Source organism: Pelophylax lessonae (genome assembly GCF_965119305.1).
Source record: "Pelophylax lessonae genome assembly, chromosome: 1".
Lineage (NCBI taxonomy): Eukaryota > Metazoa > Chordata > Amphibia > Anura > Ranidae > Pelophylax > Pelophylax lessonae.
The window spans coordinates 823305172-823318306 of record NC_138768.1 but is presented as its reverse complement, the minus strand read 5'-3'; the positions used below and the strand labels follow the sequence as shown (position 1 = coordinate 823318306).

The window sequence follows — 13135 nt, the reverse complement described above, 5'->3', positions numbered from 1 at the left end:
AACTAGAAATACACAGACATCCAACATGAGGAGCGGAACAAAGAAATAGATAGATAGATAGATAGATAGATAGATAGATAGATAGATAGATAGATAGATAGATAGATAGATAGATAGATAGATAGATAGATAGATAGATAGATAGATAGATAGATAGATAGATAGATAGATAGATAGATAGATAGATAGATAGATAGATAGACTGATTTACAGACAGACTGATGGCTACCAACACAATCTTAATGTTAAGCCATTATCAATATGAAACATAATTATTGTACCAAGACGGCTAAAAGTAAAGTTTTATATGGTCATATATATTTTAAAAAAAAGGTAAAATTTGCAACCTACAGTGCCTCCAAAATCTGACCCATGCCAAAATAATTTAGTTATATAAATTATTTTATTTTTTACATTTATTATATGCAGAAATTTTGGAATTTACTACGTAAATTATATATTTCTGTTACAAAAATATTTTCATGTCTAATTTGTACCCCAAAAACTTTGTGAAGTCATACTAAGTCATGCTCAGTTGACTAGAAAGAAGTTTCAGTGATTAGTATACTTTTTGTTTGCTAATTTTTAACTTTAACTTTTAAATTTTTTATCTATATTTATAAAGCAGTGAATGTAAAATTCACCAAGTATTTACTGCAGGTGAATCCTCCATGTCCTTTTGTTCTAGATTACAGGGAATGATTACCCTCCTATGAAGGACTGGTGCTGTCACATCCAATGCTTTATAAATACGCCCTAAGCATGTAATTCTTAAGCAGAGGCATTAAATTGATGAAATTTATCATTAGTATACAATTTAAGTAACTTTGGATTTCAGACCTTAATCTAATTGCACAGTCAAATACAAAAAAATCATGCTTGTGAATCAATATACCTTGCCTTTGTTTTATAGTATGACTACAATAAATAATATAAACATTTCTAAATAATATGTATTCATACAATGGGTTGGATTTAATCAAATAATAGTTTCTTTACTTAGAAAAATTAATTTATTTTTTTAATTTCATTTACTTATGATTTGATATACAAAGAGATTACAGTGTCACCTTATTCACTAACTAAATGGCCATTGCCACTTGTTAATGTCAAAAAGGAGAAGCTGTGTTCATTGCTAATATGCAATGATGAGTGAGAGAGATTAAGTATACACTTTCCAAAGTGAATATATTCTCTTTTACTTTTTGAACATTCCTAGAGGAAATCAACCCCAATAGCTTGACTGAAAAATTCACAAATTTAGGTAAAGTAAAGTAAGTAATCTACTTACAGTATTAGAGATGATTTATTAAATCAGGAGAATTTTCACTTAGGCCAAGGAGGTATTGAGAATATCACTCAATCAATAATGTTCAAGGGAAATTTGTATTTCACTTTGCACATGATTGGGCATTTAAAGAGTCACTGACCTAAAAAAATATTTTCCTCAACCCAATTAGTTCAAAATGATGTAATATAAATAGAATAGAACAGAACAGAATATTTTATTAGTCTTATTTATACTTTGCTATAGTTATTGTTGAAAGAAGTTATTAGGATGAGTGCAATTTTCAGGTTTTATACAAAAAATATAATAAATTAAAGTATCTGCTATACAATAATATAATAGGCAAAGACACTTAAACTTCTGACATTGCTCTACCTTTAAAAAAGCACACAATAGTAAGGTTGCCAAGGAAGGTCAGGTGTAACTATAAAGTATTTGTCTGGCATAAACTATATAGAAAATTATTTTTCAAATCTCAGGAAAACGGATTAAAAATACAAATACCCTTTTATTAGATGAAAAGAGTTGACCACCTAAAATTGTATGCTCGAAATGTATACTGTATAGTGCTCATCTATATAATTTTGACACATTTTGGAAAATTGAGTTCTTTATAAATATTCTGCAAATAGACACCTAAGCACCCATTTAAGGGCTCCTTAGGAATGTTGTTATAATTTAACATCCATACCATGCAACTAATCTGCATAATCTCTCTTTAATGTATTTATTTTGGCTTATCCCCATCGGTTTCTAAATTTTTCTTGGAATTTTTTTTTTACATTTTAGTTAACATTTCTCTCCAAGTTGAAAAATTGTTTGAACTTTAATATTTTTGCCTAAAATGATTCTGAAAACTGTGAATTATTAGACCTTGCAATGCACTAAAGTCATTTAAAATTCTCCAAACCTCTAGTATAAAGTGAATAAAATTTACTATATTGTTTAATTTATTTCCACATTTTATTTTTTTCAGGAGGAGACAATGTCAAACCTTCTGTATTTATCTTCCCTCCTTCGGAGGATCAGATCAACTCAGGTTCAGCCAGTTCAGTGTGCTTCGTTGAAAAGTTCTATCCAGGGGATGCCAAAGTGACATGGAAAGCGGACAACAATGTCATAACCAGTGGTGTTGACACCAGTGACAAGATCAAGGATAATGATAACACTTACAGTTTGAGCAGTACACTTACTATGTCCAGTGCTGATTATAAAAAATATGATACTTTCACTTGTGTGGTCACACATGTAACATTGACGCCAGCGCTGGCCACGAGTTTCAAGGCATCAGAATGTAAATTGTAGGGTCCAACAACATCCTTAGGCCCCCCCAGTAAAAACGTAGGAGTGTTTTCTCCATGTTTTTTGTATTTAAAATATTGCATACATTATGTTGATTTTTCACATAATACAAGTTTTTGCCTTGTGATCAGATATGGCAAATTCAATGTTATCTGTTATTTTAAAGCTTCTTCTCAGTTCAAAGAAAAAAAGTATGTATGTTTTGCTTTTGTCTTACTATGTCAGAAAAATAAATAAAAAAATATTCTGCTTCATTCCAGTGTTTGATATCATAATTATTAATACTATTATAATTATTTTAATTTTATTATTATTTACTAAGTTCATTTAAGGATTACATTGCTAAAAAATAAAATCAATATCAATATTCAAAATATAAATGAAACTCACAAGGGTACATTTATCAACAAAAAAAATTGCTTCATAAAAAACAACTTTAGCAAGAGTATTTTTGTAAACCAAAGGGCCAATTTAAAATGGAACACAGATACCAATCTCCACTGGGAACTGCAGAATTACTTGACACTGCATCCTGCATTTTACAGCCCAATTAAAAAATGTAAGTTACACATCTTAAAGCTGGAAAAAACTGCGGGTGTTAAAAAATTGACCAGAAAAGTTGAACAATTGAAGATTCTTAGAAGGTAGCAACTAAGTAAAATTACTGAAACCTTAATTAGGAAAAACTTTATTTACCATTTTATATGAATGAAAACACAGATTTTTACCTTCTACTGGTCAACTAGGCTTACTACAGTAAAGGTTTTTGTACAGCGTGTATAGGGGAAGTATCTACAGTGGTACACCTCTGACTGTGGAACTACTGTAGAGATTAAATGTAAGTAAAAAAAAAAAAAAAATAATAGCTGAAACTGAGAAATTAAGAATTGGTAAAAAGTTATTGTGATTGAATAATTGAGTATTTGAAAGTAAAGTAGCTGAAAAAAAGTTACTGTGGAACTTTCTTGGACATGAAATAGAATAGACTTGAACAGTAAGTTGGTATCATTGTTAAAAATAATTAATTTAATATTTTACATGAGTCAAAACAAAAATGTCTACATTTGAATGATCAATTGTTTACACGTATCATTTACTCAAAGAATATACATATGTCCTTTAATTTTGGAATATAAACAGCACCATAATCTTTTATGGGATTTAAACTAACATATAACAAATAACATAAGGACAAACTGGTTATTCTAATAAGTTATACTCTCAATAAAAATAAAACAGATAACCATTAGCTACCACAACCTGAGTCATAATAAATAATAAATATTTAATTATCTTACTGATAAAGCTAAGTTGGCAGTTTTGTACTGCCATATATTTCACAAAAATATTACATACCATGATTAGGTTGTAACATGGAGCTGTTGACAAACCTTTAATAATACAATTGAGCATACACTTTACAAAATGTATATTAATTAAATTGATGTAACTCTGCAATGAAAATAAATAAAACTCATTTTATATACTAATTTACTTGCAAAGTGAAAATATACTACATAGTAAATATTCACTCAGCTTAGTAAATATGGTGATTCTGTGTTTGCTTCAATCATCCAATCATGTACAAGTGAAAATGTATTTTTCTTATTTCCCTTTGACATGACTGTGTGTTCTATGAACACAACATTGCCCAGCAAATAGTCTCTATAATTTCATTAACAAACCAGCATTATATATTTGTGTCTATGTGAAATTCCTCAAAAGTCTATTGCATATGATTGAATGATGGAATCCATGATGCGCATGATGGTGTCTGAAGTGGATTGAGTGTCACTGAGCTATAATAAGCCCTATCAGTTCAAAATTATGTAATACAAATATAGCAAGAAAAAAAAAAAACTTGTCATTCCTATTAAAACTTTATTATACTTTAACCTGTTCACATTTTGAAAAGTTTTCGAAAAAAAATCAGTAAAATTTAAAAAATATTCTATTTTATTTCAATATCTGCTTTCTAATATACTCTAAAGGGGTTACTTTGTACCGTGGCCTGCATTTTTTGGACCATTCATAAATGCAGGATTGAGTATGGAGCCTGCTGTGTCCTATGGAGTTCTCACTGCTAAATGCAGCAGAGAGAACTCTGTGAATAGAGGAGAGCCATTACTTTTTTATTGTATTATATTTATCTGTTCATACTTATATCCTTGGGGATATCTGTTCAACAGCTAGGATACATATTTATTTATTTTGATAGATTTATATTTACTGTATTAGTATGGACTAATATAATTACTACTTTTTTTGTAGTTTATTTCTGTGCTTTTAGCTAAAATTATCCCAAAAACTAGGAATTATTGGATCTGCTAATTTGCTAATTGCATTTTTATATTAACCAAACTTCTAGTGCTAAGTTAATGAAAATGTACTTTATTGTTTAAGGGTAGTTGATGCTTTCAATAAACTACCAGCAGAGGTAGAGAGACAGTCAACAGTAAATGGTTTCAAACATGCTTGGGATATACATAGATCTATCGTCCGACAATAAAGTTAACTTGGTCTTTTTCTGCTGTCACTCTTTTTTGTTTCTATGTTCTAAGTTATTTCCTCATTTTTTATTCAGAAAGAGAAAATGCCAACACTTCTGTATTCATCTTCCATCCTTCAGTGGAGCAGATCAACTCAGGGTTAGCAAGTTCTGTGTGCTTCATTGAACAGTTCTATCCAGGGGATGCCAAAGTGATCTAACCAATGGTGTTGAAACAAATGAAAAGATGAAGGAGCAGTACATAACACGTGCAGTATGAGCAGTAAACCTACTTTGTCCAGTGATGAATATCAAACAAAATAATTTAACACTTATGAGGTCACACATGTAACATTGACACTAGTACTGGCCACAGGTTTCAGGGAGTCAGAATGCACTTTTAGGGGTCCAACATCATGCTATGGTGCCTCTAATGAAAACTTAGGAAGGTTTTCTCTATTTTTTTTCTAATTAAAATATTGCATATATTATGTTGATTTATCACATAATACAAATGTCTTGCCTTGTGATCACAGAAGGCAAATGCAATGTTAGCTGCTATGGTAAAACTTCTTATTAGTTTATTCACTTCTTTTTTTTTTACATACACTATAGTACATGTTAAAATCTGCATTTATTTCCTAGAAAATTACTTATAAACTCAAAACATGATATCTTTTCTAAAAGCAGAGTACCTGGAGAATAAAACAGTGGCTATTGCAATTCTTTGTCACACAATATTTATTAAAACAAAGCAATATTTCAGGAAAATATACACTTATGATAATTTTAGTGCCCAGAAACACAATACATTATCCAATTCTTTGATACAATAAAATATCTGATGTTGTGTTGACATGTCACGTCAAGAATTACAATTGCACACTCCAGTGAAATGGTAACAAACTATGGTACCGAAAAATTGTCCATTGGCAACGCTTTTAAAGCCTTTACATGTTATCAGTTTAGAGTTAAACATGACCTATGGCCCTAGAACTATTTTTCTCACTCTGATGTTTGGGGCGATAGCTCATGTGTTGTGCAATAACCATTTACATATAAGTGGCGAACCTACATGCGTGTTTGCATTTGCATGAGGATGGAGGTGCTTTACATTTTTTTATTATATATATTTTATTTAAATTCATTTAATGTATTCTATTTTTTTAGACTTTTGAACATTTTTTTTATATTAAAAGTTTATTACATTTTCGAGAAAAACAAAGTACAAAATATACAGCAAGTTTCACAAAGAAGTTAAAGAAAGAAAAATTGTAAATTCCACCTCTGATGCACATACTTATCCTCCAATTATCCTCCAGACACAAGATGCACATTACATACAAACAAATCAAACATATAATAGATAACAAAAGCACCCGGGCCCCATACCCATCCCCACACCATCGTCTTCATGGGCATGGGCGACCAGGTGGGACAGACCAAGGCACAACAGGAATTCCCTTCAAATATGCACACCTGATCTGGTCAATCGAGTACAGTATGTGTATAGGGGTCAGATGTGGAATAAATGGAATATCAGGAAAATAAGGGAAGGAGAGGATAGTAGGGGAAGGGAAACTAACCTTCAGTAAAAAGGAATACAGGGAAGATAGCAATCAATTTAACCTTCTTAGCGGTATTCCTGAGCGTGGCTCGGGGTTAAATTTCTGAGCCAAAAGCGGTAACCCCGAGCCACACTCGGGGTACCGCCAGAAGCATCGCTAGATCCTGTAAGCAGGGTTACTTACCTTGTCAGCGGGATCCAGCGATGTGTCCCGGCGGTGTCTCGCGGCGGATCTTCCTCCCGATCGTCTCCGTGCCCCGGCTTCCGTCTCCTGCGACGTGACATTCGCAGGGGGGTGGAACGGGCGGCAAATTCAAATGTAAAAACACACCAAACACACTGATACTATTCAAAATTTAAAAAAAAATCATATTCGTTTGCCCCCCAGTGCCCTTTCCTGCAGTTTTACTGTACTTTATGTATATATATATATATATATATATATATATATATATATATATACGTATGTATATATGTATATATATATACGTATGTATATATATATATATTTATATAAATATATATACACGTTTTTATAGATATATATATATATATATATATATGTGTGTGTATATATATATATATATATATATACGTCATTCTTGTGAATGAGCAGCCCAAACCAACTGTATACATTTATATATATATATATATATATATAATGTATACAGTTGATTTGATTTGGGCTGCTCATTCACAAGAATTACATGCAAAATAATGGTACGGCTTTCAGCACCTAAAATCCAAAAGAATCATACCGCCAGGGAGGTTAACAACTAATGTTAGGTATGGCTATAGGGCAATCAGATAGTAAATATGTACACTTCTGATAAACAGTATGGTGGTAGGTTAGCATGTATTTCAAGAGAATAATACATCCAGCCTGACCAAGTGTCTCTGAATTTATCTTGTTGGTCGTTGACTGAGTGTATCCACCTCGCCACTTCCATGATAGCATCAACCTCCCTTTTCCAGTCCAGCAACGTGGGACATACTGATTGTTTCCAATATTTGGGAATCAGGGATTTAGCTGCATTTAGCAAGTATGGCATGACACTCCTTTTGTATACTCTAAATGGAGAAGGGCCACCATGAAAAAAGGAAATGTAAGGGAGAGAACCTTATGGAACAAAGGATCGTTTTCTGGATCCATGGGGTGATTGCTTCCCAAAAGACCTTAATCAAGGGACATGTCCACCATATGTGAAGAATAGTGCCCTGTTGGTTATATCCCCTCCATTAGCGATCATCGTCCACCGGAAACATTTGGGTTAGGCGGCATGGGGCCCTATACCATTTAGAGAGAAATTTATATGATGTTTATTGAGTTTTTTGCGCTAACAGAGTAAGTGTGTGTGAATTTGACCATCCATTATATATGCAAAGGACTGAAGTCTTGACCTATCTCTCTCTCCCAATCTCAAATATAATAGGGGACAGATTTGATTTGTGAGCTAAGCAAAAGCTTGTACATTCAGGGTAATAAGTGTTTGGACTCCGGGAGAGCAAGACATAAGGACTCAAAGGTGGTAAGTGTATTGCGTGGTCGTAGTCGGGGGTTGTAATTTACTAAGAAAGTCTGTTAGTTGGGGATGTCTCCAGAATGCAAACGAAATGGTGCCGTAGGAGGCCTGTATCGCAGAAATCGGAGACAGAGTGCCCTTGGGAACATATTTGGCACATGCAACTTTCCCGTCGGAAGAATCCTGGCTTCTCTCCAGCTGGGAACCAGGGATAGCCCCCAAGAGGTGCCAACAGGGATGTTTGGGGAGCATATTGGCCTAAGGCCTTTAATCGGTCCGACTTTTGAACATTTTTGTCATTTAAAGTGTTACTAAACCCAGGAGCCTGCATTCACTATGTCTGGTCTCCCACATTAATAAATATAAACCGCTAAATACCTTTTCTCATTAGCAGTATATAGCAATCTTGTGTCTTCTATCAATTCCTGGTAAAGCTTGTAGGAGAAGTTTTCATACTGCACTGAGCTGTCCTATCAGGATCCAGGACCCCAGACACTCTGTCTGGACAGTGCTGATTGGACATGTGCCGATCACATGCACTCTCCTAAGGAAAAAAAAACTCTATAGCAATACACACTGAGCATGTGCCCCGGGTGCCACACATTGGGGGGTGTCAGGGAGGGTGAAAACCAGGGCCTGCTGCTGGACTGCTTCCGCTGCTCACTGACACAGGAGAGCGGAGCAGGGGGCAGTGAATCTGAAGCAGAACGGGGCAGGGAGAATCACCAGTGCTGAATAAACATCGGATGCTGCCGGAGTTAACTTTCTAAGTTAATGAGCAGGTGATTGGTTGCTAGGATTCCCAGCAACCAATCACCTGCTGTTAACTTGCAAAGTTAACTCCGGCAGTGCCCGCTGTTTATTCAGCGCTGGTGATTCTCCCTGTCCCCTTCTGCCTTAGACTCACTGACTCCGGCTCCGCTCTACTCCTAATAAGGTGTTGGGGGGCGGGGGGCTTTTGCTGTGTAATGTAATTGGTTTCATGGGGGGCCTGTATAATCGAAAGGGTTCCATGGGGGGGCTGTATAATGTAAATGGTTCCATGGGGGGGGGGGGGCTGTATAATTTAAAGGGTTCCATGGGAGGGCTGTATAATGTAAGTGGTCCCATGGGGGGGGCTGTATAAGCCAAAGGGTTCCATGGGGGGCTGTATATTGTAAAGGGTTCCATGGGGGGGTGTATATTGTAAAAGTGTCACATACCTAGGCAATCAGCAGGAGGATGTGCAGCAGACAGGCTGGTGGAAGGTACGCTGGCACAGAGCTTGGAAGACTGAAGAAACAGCTGAAGCAGACTGGAAGTGCAGGTGCCGTATCGGTAACGTTCAGATATATTATGCAGAAATGGCAGGCAGAAGAAGAATCCAAAACAAGCCGAGGTTGGGGTATTAAGCAGACAAACGTAAGTCAGGAGTAAGCTGGATCAGAATCTGAGGTCAGCACAGAGAACAGGAATACCACAAGGAGCTGCAGACCAAACAGCAACCAGTCTATACTGCAGCCAGTTTAAATAGCCCACCCGGCACCAGCATTAGTGACAGGCGTGCATTTGCACGTTCGCCTTTGCACATTCCCTGGTCCACAACCATGTAATTTTGCCTGAACAGCTGCTGGCTTGTGCATGCACGTATATATGCGCTGCGAACCTCCACCTGTATGGGCATGTCTTCCCTGACAAAAGCGTTCCATGGTGGGGTGGGGGGGCTGTATAATGTAAAGAGTTCCATGGGGGGGGCTGTATAATGTAAAAGGTTCCATTGAGGGGGGCTGCATAATGTAAAGAGTTTCATTTGGGGGGGCTGTATGAAAGTAAAGGGGTTCATGGGGGGCTGTATAAAGTAAAGGGCTCCATGGGGGGGCTGTATAATGTAAAGAGTTCCGTAGGGGGCTGTATGAATGTAAAGGGGTCCATGGATGGCTGGATAATGTAAAGTCGAGAATGGGGGGGGGGCTTTGTAATGTAAAGGGGTCCATGGGGGGCTTTGTAATTCAAAATGATTCAGAGGTATGGGGGGAGCTGTGTAATGTAAAGGGGTCCAGAGATATGGGGGGGGCTGTGTAATGTAAAGGGGTTCAGGGGTGTGAGGGGGGAGCTGTGTAATGTAAAGGAGTCCAGAGTTGAGAGGGGGGAGCTGTGTAATGTAAAGGGGTCCAGAGGTGTTTGGGGGGCTGTGTAATGTAAAGGGGTCTTGAGGTGTGGGGGTCTGTGTAATGTAAAGGGGTCAATTGGTGTGGGGGGGCTGTATAATGTAAAGGGGTCCAGAGGTGTGGGGGCTTTGTAATGTAAAGGGGTCCCGAGATGCAGTGGCAGTGAATGATAAAGGGGTCCAGAGGTACAGCGGTTGTGAATTGTAAAGGGGTCCAGAGGTATGGGGGCAGTGTAATATGAAGGGGTCCAGAGGTATGGGGGCAGCGTAATGTGAAGGAGTCCAGGGGTATGGGGGCTGTGTAATGTGAAGGGGTCCAGAGGTACAAGCTTACAAGTGCTTGATTTATTCTCCCTGGAGAAGAGACGCCTGAGAGTGGACATGATACCGATTTACAAATACCTCAATGGTGATCTCAGCATAGAAAAAAAACTATTCAGTGGCAAGGAATGTAAGAGGCCATACAAAGTGATTAGAGGGGAAGCGATTTAACCTCAGGCTACGCAAAGGGTTTTTCTTTACAGTAAGGGCTATAAGATTGTGGAACTCTCCATCAGAAGTGGTAGTAACTGCGGGGAGTATGGCTACTTTTAAAAGACTCTTGGACATGCATCTCCAAGATGAAAACATTCAGGGGTATGGGAAATTAATATGTCCACACACACCTACACAGGTTGAACTGGATGGACTATTGTCTTTATTCAACCTCAACTACTATGGAACTATGTAGGTAGGGGGCTGTGTAATGTGAAAGGGTCCAGAAGTAGGGGGGCTGTGTAATGTGAAGGGGTCCAGAAGTACTGGGGCTGTGTAATGTAAAGGGATCCAGAGGTACGGGGGCTGTGTAATGTAAAGGGGTCCAGAGGTATAGAGGCTGTGTAATGTAAAGGGGGTCTTACTACATTTTACCCGCAGTAAAAGCTGAAGTCCTATAGATTTCTATTAGGTTGCGCATTTTTTTCTGCATTTTCTGAAAGCGCACCAAAAGTCCCGCATGCTGCATCTTTGGTGCACTTTCAGGAAACAGGAAAATCATTTTTTGGGGGGGGAGTGACACCATGTTTTACTGCACCAGGTGACACCAACCCTAGTGACGCCACTGGCAGTACCACATAGTAAGTGTGCCACTGCCAGTTACATGTATTTCTGTCTGGCGCCTCAGGTCAGTTGACAGTTTTGCAGAGGAGGATGGGCCTGGCCACTGGGGGGAGCAGAGGAAGGAGGATTCTTTCAGGTTTTGGGCCGCAGTGCGCAGAGGCCCTACACGCGACGTCACTTGACGACACGTCGATGTGTGGTACGTCGCCTACCTGCCTGGGGGGTTGCCAAATGCTCTAGGTACGCCCCTGTTAATATCAATGCATAAATAAAAAAATACTAAGAAAGCATTTCCCGCCAGTGCTGGTGCTTGGTTCCCAACAAAACGAGATGCTGAAAACCCGTTTTCCACACCGCGTTCAAAACACTCTGCAGTTGCGATCTGCAGTTGGTATCATTGTTAAGTTAACAACACCCCAAATGCAGTGCATTTGCCTGCAACTGATCTTATAGTACAGTAGTGCTTGCAATCCGGTCGCAAGGCGTTTTTTCTAACTACTTTTCCTTGGGTGGATGTCATATGACGTCCTAAAGTTTAAGTGGTTAAATTTGAATTATGGGTGCAGCTGCAGGCATCATTCAGACATCTTTTTCTTTCAGCCACTGGATTTTTTTTACAGGTGGGAGGGGACATCCAATCGCGCAATCCGCAAGCCAGAGAATGAATACACCGGCGGTGGAAGTTTATCATGGAGCTGACCTAGGACCAGATGGTCCCTGGTCATCTCTATGACTCTCGGAGGCCGGGTGCGACGTTATGATGTCACGCCCCCCCCTGGCAGTTGTAAACACTGCTGTGTATTCGGCTGGAGAGCCTGAGATAGTATTTTTTTTTTTTTTTAATATCTCAGGCTTTCCAGCCTAGAGGAGATAGACCCCAGATCTCTCCTAAAAGAGGACCCGGCATGCCCTATTCCTATTACAAGAGGTGTTTACATTCCTTGTAATAGGAATAAAAGTGATATAATAAAAAAATGTAAAGGAAAAGTGTCAAAATAAAAATTAAAAGTAAAATAAGCAAAAAAAAATTTAAAGTGCCCCCATCCTTGCATGATAGCACGCAGAAGCGAAGGCATACGTATGTTGTGCCTGCATATGTAAACGACATTCAACCACACATGTGAGATATCAACACAAACGTTAGAATGAGACCTCCTCTGTAACTTTAAACTGATAACCCGTAATAATTCTTAAAGCGTCGCCTATGGAGATTTTTAAGTACCAGAGTTTGGCATCATTCCACGAGTGTGCGCAATTTTAGAGCGTAACATGTTAGGTATCAATTTACTCGCCATAACATCATCTTTCATATTATACAAAAAAAAGTTGGGCTAACCTTAGTGTTTTGTTTTTTTTCATGAATCATAAAACTGTTTTTTTTTTCACAAAATGAAAATTGCTGCACTAAAACCGTGTGACATAAAAAGTTGCAACGACCACCATTTTATTCCAAAGGGTCTTTGCTAAAAAAAAAAACAATAATGTTTGTGGGTTCTGGGGAATTGATTTTTACACGTAGGAGAAGAGTGCCAGAATAGGCCAGGTATCAGTGGCGAGAGAGAGAGAAAGAAAGAAAGAGGGAGAAAGAAAGAAAGGAGGGAAGGGGAGGCAGGGGAGGGAGAAATAAAGAAATAAAGACAGAAAGAAAGAAAGAAAGAAAGAAAGAAAGAAAGAAAGAAAGAAAGAAAGAAAGAAAGAAAGAAAGAAAGAAAGGAGGGGAGAA

The 13135-nt window shown here is 37.6% G+C and overlaps 1 gene segment (V, D, J or C); it reads left to right on the top strand.

Moving 5' to 3' along the window:
* Positions 1–2844, top strand: part of LOC309555263 (immunoglobulin kappa light chain-like) — a 589331-nt gene extending 586487 nt beyond the window's left edge. Inside the window, exon 4 of the V gene segment in view lies at positions 2265–2844.
* Positions 2845–13135: the final 10291 nt, after the last annotated feature.